The following is a 9,585-nucleotide window of genomic DNA, read 5'->3' as shown; positions in this document are numbered from 1 at the left end:
CTTAGTTTTTCTGTTGACATATAATTTTAGCTGCCTGGCATGCCATTAATGGTAAATATTTGGCGTATTACAAGTAGGTATAAACATGAGCTGCTTCTTTGCATAGGGGAGAGGTACTCAAAAACCATAATGCTGATTCCAGGGGAGCTGGATGGTATTGGCTTTTCACCAACATTTTCTTTGTGGCCTAGGAAGGAAAGCTGTAGAAGCTGCTTAATAGCAACAAAGTCCATCCAAACATCACTCTGCAGAAAGCGGAAATCTACCAGGAGTAAAAGGTTGCACCAAACAGGACTGAAGAATTTGGASATCTGTCTGTGTTTTCCCAGGTTGCTTTCATGGTAAAGTAAGAATAAAATTTAGCTGTCTTTGATATCGACATTGCTGGTGGAGTCTCTGTAAGTGCTGACCACACATCTGATGTACTCCTGAACAGCAGGCATCAATGGCGCATCCTTCCACCCTTCTGCCCCACTGCTCTGCCCAGTGCATTTTCTCCGTGGGCTGTATGAATGTGTTCTTGCCTTGTCTGCTGGCAAAAACCCATCAGGAGTTCATGCAGTCYCTTCCATGAACTGTGTCAATGTCCACTGTTTAAATCTCTGGACAAGTAGGATGCATTGAGGGTTGATGGACAGAAGAATAATAGAGCAGTTGAGCTTAGCCCCTCCAGCCAATTTATTCCCTGTATCACATCACCATGCAAACCRAGTGCCTGTCATTAGAGCTTACAAAGAATAGGGGGGAGAAGAGGCCAGCTTGAAACCCCCAGAGCCACTGCTGCATGGAAATGACATTTCAGGGAAAGGTAATGGGGAGGGTGTTGGCTAAAACCTGACACTTCTATGCCATGAATCTTCTAAGCAGGAGGCTGTGCTGTATGTTTGCTGACAGATGTATACACACACACAGAGTAGCAAAGCACCATGTGTGTGTACACACACATACACAGTCCTGATGGGTGATCCTGATAYTGCTGGAACTTGTTGTAGCCAAGTGTTTCGGACTTAAAACTGTAAAAGAAGGGAAGGTCCTTAAACAACCCTTGATAGTAGAGATGGGACATCTGGCAATGCTGCGTTTTCCATGGTTACTCAAGACCTTGATTTGTCAGCGCTGATGCTGCTATCACTTGGCTGCCTGAATCTCTCTGTTGCCTCCTTGTCCCTGTCTGGAGGAATCAAACAAAGTAGGGAGAAGAATTAGTATTACATTTATCACTTTTTTTTCCTAAGACTTACCTTGCATGTGCCAGGCAAGATGGARTGAGAGCTCCTGTGGGACCTGTCAGCTCTCAGATATCCACTGTCACCAAGACTATTTATGCCATATACTGGTGTCCACCCCTTTGCCTCCTCTCTGCTATAGAAAGAGAACTCTTGCTTTAGTTTCATAGGCTGATGTGGGTCCTCTGTGGCTGTGACTAATCAGTTACTTAGGACATAGTGTCTCCATGCCCTTTCCTTGCATGTTGTTTTCTAGTTTTTTTGTAATCCCTAAGTGTGGCTCCATGCTGCCACATGGGCAAAAGTCATCCAGGGCTTGCCTATGATCTGGTAATGAAAAGTTCMCTGTGAGGATCTTATCCATCCATATAAAAGCAATCAAAAACCTAGTCTTGCTCATCACCTARGCCCTTCCCGTGGTGTATGGGAAGAGGTGAGCCATTGCAGGGAATGATGCATCTTGTCCTAAAGTCGGCACCTCTGAGGGATTGCTCACCCTGCGTATTTCCCAGGGAGCCTAAAAGAGGGAGGTGAGGACATGTACAGATTCAAGTTATAGTTGATGCTTCCAAACTCCATTCTCTCCAACYGTGAAATGCTTTTCTTCTGGGGTGGGGGCAGACTGACTGTGCGTGCTSCTCACAGCACACATACACTGGCCTTTTGTGGAAGCTGGAGAAAGCTGTCATGCATCAGAGACATTGTCTCTTTCAATCTCTTTATATTAGTTCCTTTTCCTGATGAAAGCATTCTAAAGGATACTTGTGTGCTGAATAGCCATTGTTGATAATGCACGATATGAAATCCAAAAGGGAGGCTGAGATTAAATGTCACGCACTTCACAGTCRGGGAATTCAAAGAGCCTTGTTGATCTGTGCATAATTCTGGGATTGACAGCTCATGCATAAACAAACCTGCACATCCACATACATGGATGCATGCAGAGTTTTCTCCTGATTCAGCAGCACATGAAAGCAAAGTCAGGTGGTGTGAGTTCCAGGGGGGTGGGTGCAATGTTTGTGGGGAAAGCCTGTGGGTTCTTCAGGACTCTGACTTGAGAACCACACTGGCAAATGCAATCAGCACTGGTTAGTGTGGTGGGCTTCCTTCCGCTTTCCTCCTTTGTGCTGCTCTGTGCTGATTTGCTGCATCTGAGTTTAATCTGAACATGAGAATCTTCTGAGAGCTTCTGGTGTGTGTGAAGGCAGTATCGATGTGAGGTTCACCCCAAGGTTTCCACAGTGCTTTCTCCTACCAGCAGTGAATGAAGACAGACAAAAAAAAATGATGTCCTGCTAAGCTGGTTGTTAGTTGGGCCAGGAGGGGCTTTTCTGCCTCTGACACACTGTGTAATGAACCAAGTGCTGCACAGGAGTCCACAGAGCAGGCTGAGGTGTCACAAGCTGGCACTGGTGGGGTACAGTGGCTGGACTGTTGCTTGTGAAATATTTTACCTGCGGCACATGAACCACATCAACTTCTGTGGTAGATTTACTTTTCATATACAACTGGGAAAACTGAGGTCTCAGAGGTTTAATGACCCRGTCTTGATTTTATGAAAGGAACAGCAGCACTGCCAAACCTATAATCTAATCGTTTGGCTTTCAGGCTTCTTACTCTGCATGCTATGCTGTAGTTCTGATCCTACAAACAGCTGGTTTTGCTTTAAAGTGCCTCATTGCATGAGAGGGGGRTGCTTGTGGCTCCTCCTTGTTCTGGGTGATGCTGTGGGACAGACAGACATGTCCCTGTGCACCATGTGCTACCCCTCTAGTGGGTTGCTAGAAGTTTCTTTTAAGTAGTTTCGCCACTGACTTGTGAATTAGCAGAGCCTGTGCTAGCTCTGGCAGCAGCTATTCAGAAGTTTTCCTCTTCTAAATCTGTCCTCCTAGCTCCTGTTTGCCCAACATGGGGAATTTTGCATCTGACATTTTTAGCAGTAACCTGTTGCTATAGAAACTGCTAAGGTGTCAGAGGGAGATTTTTGCCACGTTGGGATAGGCTACCAAGTAGTATGTGTTTCGTTGGGAGGCCTTCTCCATCATGTTTTTGCTAAGCAACTCCCTGAGTCTGTTTGCATGTCTGGGCTTATTTCATGTCTAAGGAACCATCAGGGAGTGATAAACCCAGATTTGTAATTGTGTGTGAATGAACAGGGCTTAATATTGGCAGATTGTTTAGGGGAGATATGGGAAGGTGATGCAGTGATGAGTCCAAGTGGTGTGTAGGTTGGTAGTGCAGAGCTGASATCACAGCTGGTGTCAGTCTCTAGGGCAGTAAATGGTTGACCCAGAAGAAAGAGTTGAGACTCTCAGTGACATCTTTCAGGAAGGAGACTGGGACAAAGCTGCTCCTCTTGTCCCTGAGACAAAAATATGGGTGAATGCCAACATACTTGCCTGGTCTGGTAGTCTGAATTCTCTTTACTAACCAGTTGTGAGATTGTGCAGCAGGACTCAAAGCCCACACAAATCAACCCATGTCTCTTATTTGTGTGTGTGTATATATAATGCATACATTTATATATATATATATATATATATTAGTGTACAAATACATATATTTATACATACAAATATACAGACATTTATATATGTACATTTATATAGGCTTAATTTATTAATATATATCGTGTTATTATTTATAAATTAAATGCATAATGTAAGTAATAAACTCTTACAGGATGTGGGTGTAACCATGCGTATGGGAAATCCTCTATAACGGGGTTGTTGACAACTGAGCTGTTGACTGATAGTCACTTGGGCCTTTTCATATCAGGCCTGATTTACAGAACTTCGATGCTGTAGAAGGAAACTTTCTTTCTTTCTTGTACAATGAGAGGTGTGAGTCCTGTGAATGCCTATGTGCCTGGGACTCAGGAAATATCCCGGCTGGACCAAAAGGCAATCTTCCTGCTTAATGCAAATTTATTCGTCTGCCCTTTTTCCTTCCCATTGTGTGTGCCTAGACTGCACATCTGGTCATATCATGACAGACTATGGAGATGAGAAACCCTTTGTTTTCTACACAAATGGAAGAAAATAATCTGATGCTGCTGGGGTGTCCTGCAGGAGTTGTTCTCAGGCTGGGGTTGCAAATTGGCCCATGAAAGTGGTTGGGAATCTGCTTTTGCGATGCTGGAGTGGAACAGACTCATTTCATCTTCCATTTCATGGTTGCAGACATGTTGGTAATGTATAAATTGCAGTAGTCACATTGTGCTGAGTAAGTTCCAGGACTGCAGAGAGAACTAATGTTGCTGGAGGTGTACGTTATTGTCTTTGGGGAGGGAATCCATYGAGAATAGCTTTGAAATCACTCTTTCAGTGATAATATACAGAGGGGTGTTGTGCTTTTGTGTGGCTCAGGGGACCTCATGTCTCAGATTGTAGTTTCTTAACAATTTTCTTTCGAGTTCTGRAAAGGGAGAGAGGTGCAGGGAATTGTTGAGAATAAAGAGCCCTGACTTCCTGGAGCATTCATGGAAGTCTCTTGCTAGGTGCTTTGGAGCACAGTGGAGAGAAAATCTGGGGAAGTTTGAGGTTGTCAGGAAAAGAAGTGCGAGGAAGCTCCATGTTACTGTGACGATTCAGTATTCAGCAGTGTTGGAGATGAGCAGCATGTGTAAAGGCTCCTCCCTGCTCCTCCCAGGGGCCTTCCAGGGAGTTYCCTTGAGCCTTTGTTGTGCCTCAGGTGTGAGGCAGAGGAGGGAAAATGCAGAGTTGTATCATACTTTCTGTAAAACTGACCTGTATTACCCTGCTTAGTTTTTTCAGCTGCTCTTTTTCAGTAGCAAGGGTTGACTTACTTGGTTGGGKTTTTTTGTGTTTCTGTGTGTGTGCTTATGGGTTTTATTCTTCCTTCTAATGTTTCCCTGTAGAAATCATCTGCAGGACAGATGGCCTGTTAAGCTTCTGGGGCTGTCTCTCAGAAACACCTGTCTAAGGCAGCTGGGAATCAAAGAGGAATGGTCCTCTTTTAATGCCTTTAAAGAAAAACAGCACCTGATCCTAATATGTCCTATTTCCCTCTCTCTCTCTCTCTCTCCATCCTCCCAGCTTCCTGGGAAACTTAACTGCTTGGTTGTGGCCATCTGTTGAGACAGCGAGGGGCTGGGTGCAGGCTGTGGGCTGAGGGAGGTGGCTGCCTGAGCCTTTGGGGAGAGCAAGGGCAGCTTTGGGGTGATGGATTGCTGTGGTGGCCGGTCTCAGAGCCTCGGTGGCAGCGGGGAGGATGATGCAGGGGGTGAACTTTCATGTAAGTAACACAGATGAGATCTGTTGAAACAGCTGTTGTATACTGTTGTGATTGTACCTTGCATCTTTGTATTTGCAGCCAAAACACAACTCAGCAGCCAGGGATGGGCTGCTTGAGAAGGCAGAGGCGGGCACATGGCGGGTGAGTGCCCGTGTGTGGTGGACAAAAGGTGAAATCTGTTTGTCCCCTGTGGCAGGAGCCCACTGAGCCCATCCAGAGGGGCCACGGTGGTGTCCAGCTGGGCACCCGTGGGGAGTCCTGTGTGCGGTGCTGGTCACCACAGCTGTGCAGGGCGCCTGACCCCGCACATTCAGCGTGTCACAGGCTGCTCTGCCAGCGGCTGCGAGAGGCAAACAAGCATTTCTCCCCTGAGGTGCCGCCCAGGCTCCCATGGAGGGGTCAGAGAGTTGCTGCAGGTGGTGCGGTTGGCAGGCCGGCAGGAGTAGCGTTGCTGTGTTTAATTATAGCTCCTGTTTGAGAAACTAGTAGAGCCACAGAGCTATTTTATCGTGTTGTGGGGAAACTGAGCACTTTACAGGTTTTGATTGCTATATAACACATCCTGTGACACAGACGGAAACTCTCCTGTGGTCTCTGCAAAAGGAAATTTGAAACCTATGGGCAATAAAATTCTGGAGATGGGCCGTACCTTCCAGATGCTGTGAGATATAGCCAATAGTGGTTCTTGGGACAGGRTGTTGGGTAGAGCCACAGGGAGCTTGGGGATAGGAGCTGCAGCACCCAGGGGCTGCAGAAGAGCAGTGGGGAGGACGGTGCAGGGGCTGAGCCTGCTTGGACTAAAGGACTAAAGCAACCCTGAAGCAGACGGAGGAGAGGATGCATGCAAAAGACTGAGCAGACTTTGGATGTCCTTTTTTTCATGAAGTGGTGACTGAGTGAGCAGCACAATTTAACTCTTTCCTCCCAGCAGACTGCAGAATACTCATTGTCCCCTGTTGAGGGCTGATGCTGGCYGTATCCATTACGTTTGAGGTTGCCAGAGCTGCTGCAGGCATTGGGTGCTGCTGCCTTAAGAGTTTTGTGGTCGTGGGCAGCTCTGCACCTCTCAGCAGCAGTGTCAGAGGGCATCCAGAGGTGTCTGGCCATGAGATGTGCCCAGCCTGTAGGGTGAGTTTCAGAWGTGCCTGAGGCTCTTGGTGCACCCAGAGTAGATGTCCTTTGACCCAAGGATCTTGCTTTTCAGTTTTATTATGTGTAGGGGCAGGAAATCTTGTGCCTAGGTTTGTAGGTGTTCCTTAGGGATGACACAGTGTCCCTGTGCCTTTTAGAGTTGCTTGGAAGCAGCAGGGGTGTGGCAGGGCTGGAGATGAGCCTCTGGCAAGACATGCTTCCTGCTGGTATTGCAAAGAGCCTTCTGTGCTGAAAGGGCTGGTGTTTATGTGGGAACGGAGTCCTGTGTACCTGGCTTGTTACAGGTGAGAAATCYGAAGTCTCCCTGTTGCTTAGGTGTACAGACTGTGCCAGACAGAGCGGGAGCAGCCGCCGCATTCTGCKGCTGTGGTGGCTGAGTGCTAATTGTTTTTACTGCCTGAGCATCAGGTTATTTTTGGCTTGATTAAGTTTCATTCCCAGCTGGCTGGTGGTACAGAGGTCCTAATAGTCTAAATCTCCATGCTTRATAGAGATCTAGGCTGAGGGCTGGTTTGGTCACCCTGGGTTTGGGATGTGCAGATGCAGAAATACAGCATGAATATAGCTATACCTTGGTAGTCACATGGGGAGTTCTGGCTCAGGGTCTGCTGAACCATGGGCTTCCTGAGGAAACTCTTGTTAGGCCATTTAGATAGGATGCACAAAGATATTTTGTGGCTCTCAGGTGTGTTATTGGGTTAGACACAGGGAATTTACCGCATCCCTCGGGATTTCAGAGTCCTGAAATGTCTGAGGTTGTTTACTAACAGATTTTAAGCATGTAAAAGTGAGCAGACTGAACCTTCATCTATGGTGGCAAAAAGGGGGTCTTGGGTCGCACGCCATTAGGCAACAAGGTAATGTTTGCAAGGGCCAAGGTACTTGRTAGGTCTGTGGAACCTGTCCTTAAACTACTTGTGATCCCATTGCCTCTCCTCTTTACCCTATCCCTGTGTTTGAGCCCAGGCTTTCTCAACAGCTCTGACTAGGTTTAGGATCCAGAGCAGCTGCTATGGACATGGTATTGWCCTCACCAGCAAAGATATGGAACTGCCACAGCCTGGAGGGACATTAGAAGAGCTGGACAAATCCATTACAGTTGCTGGGCCCTTGCAAGAGAAATGCTGTGGGCATCAGCCYATCTGTGAGGGCCAGGTACAGCACAGCTGCTATGGTGGATGTCCCTCTCATGTCCACACTCCCTTGTGCTCCTGCAGTGCTGGAGAACTCCCCTGCGTTCTGCCAGGGTGCTCCCAGAGAATTCCAGTATTTTAAAGGGACACTGCCTTTGCTTCATCCTTTGTACTGGTTCTCAACCCGTGCTCTGTAGCAGATGCTTAGGCAYAGCAGGTGCCCTGTTAGGCTGCTGCAAAGGACATACATCCACTGCATCCTCTTGGTTAATTCGTAGGCATYACAAATCAAAGCGGGCTCAAAATGTTGTCTCAGGCATAGTGACTTGGAAAATCTAAAGCTGGAGAGCAAGGATCCTCTCACTGGCCTGAATGTGATAGAGCTGAACAAACTTGTGACCAGCTTAAGTCTATAAGCATTTCATTGTCCCAGTTTGACTCCAGTTCATACTCTCTTCCTCTACTTGCACCCTGGAAGTGCCATCAAACCCTTGGAGCAAGAGCTTCTGTAGTGCCACCTCTTTAATTCAAGCAGCACTGCTTTGTCAGGCAAAAGGCTGCACTGTGGATGGCAGGGCCACTGAAACAGCATCCAGCTTAGCAGCAGGCAGCATCCCTGTCCCCTGGGGAGCCATGTCCTCTCAGGTAGGCAGGCGGCCGCCCACGAGCAGTTAGTTTGGCTCATGAGCTCSAGGCACTGCAGAGCGGGGTCTGGTTCTGCACCTCCGCGGTGGGTGCGCAGCTCTGGCTGCGGCAGCACCGTGGTGTGTGCAGTTGAGTCTCCTCTCTCCCACGCTGCAGAGCTCTCCTCTCCAGACGCTGGGAGGGAAGCAGAGACGTTGGGGGAAGAGCTGTGGAGGTGGGGAGAGATTGAGCTATCATTAGCGTGGCACCAGTGAGGTTTCTTTGCACCACTAAGCAGTAGCTATCAAAATTGAAAGCAGTATGCTGAACAGCTGAGCAAGGGAGCAGACACTGAAAAGTCTGCGAAGAAAAGGGATCTACGAGGAGAAAACCCTCTTTCAGCTGCACATAGGCACTGCCCATCACAGAGAGCTGTGGCAGGGAGTAGGAATTGCCTGTGTATGGTGGTTGATCTGCACAGCCCCTGGGATGCTTGGAAAAAGGATTAAGGAGGAGAGGATCGCAGGAGAAAGAGGAGGTGGAGGTTTCCCTTTGCAAACTCACAGGCTAATAGAAACCATCCTCTAAATTGTCAGTGTGTCAGGATACATTAATGTAAGTATAATGTTTTCAAATCCTCAGCATCTTCTATCTGAATGTCACTGAATTAGTGCTAATTGCATTCATTAGCTCATTATCCATTAATATTCAGTATTGTTAGGCTGGCTGTGTCTCTGGATGATCGGGATAATGAGATGTGGGACTGACTGCGGGGCCATGCCATAGTTGTGCTGCAGGAGCRTGGGTTTATGTACCAGATTGTTTTATTGGCATTTGTGTCTGGCCTGTGCTGTCCCGGCTCTTGGCCAGTGGCTCACCACAAATTGGTGGAAACTCTTAATGGGAGAGCAGTGTTAATGATGATGTGGATAAATTTCCACCAACTCTTGCCCTGAAAGCAACTGGCGAGACAAATGATGAAGGCAAATTTTGATCACTTGGCTTTGAGCCAGTTACAAAACTGCCTCTGTAATCACAAAGCTGTTCAGTGCAGTCTTCATTGGTGAGTCATGGAGTCCCACTTTTCTGTGCTTCTTGCTCTCCGGAGAAATTCTCTATTACTTTTTCTTTTTTTTCTTCCTTCTTTTCTTTCTTCTTTTTTGTTCCTTCTTTTTTATTTCTTCCTCTTTTTT

This window comes from Malurus melanocephalus, unplaced genomic scaffold, assembly GCF_030028575.1.
Source record: "Malurus melanocephalus ecotype Western Australia unplaced genomic scaffold, MMel_1.1 scaffold_2, whole genome shotgun sequence".
Classification (NCBI taxonomy): domain Eukaryota; kingdom Metazoa; phylum Chordata; class Aves; order Passeriformes; family Maluridae; genus Malurus; species Malurus melanocephalus.
Note: the sequence above shows the minus strand (reverse complement) of the source record.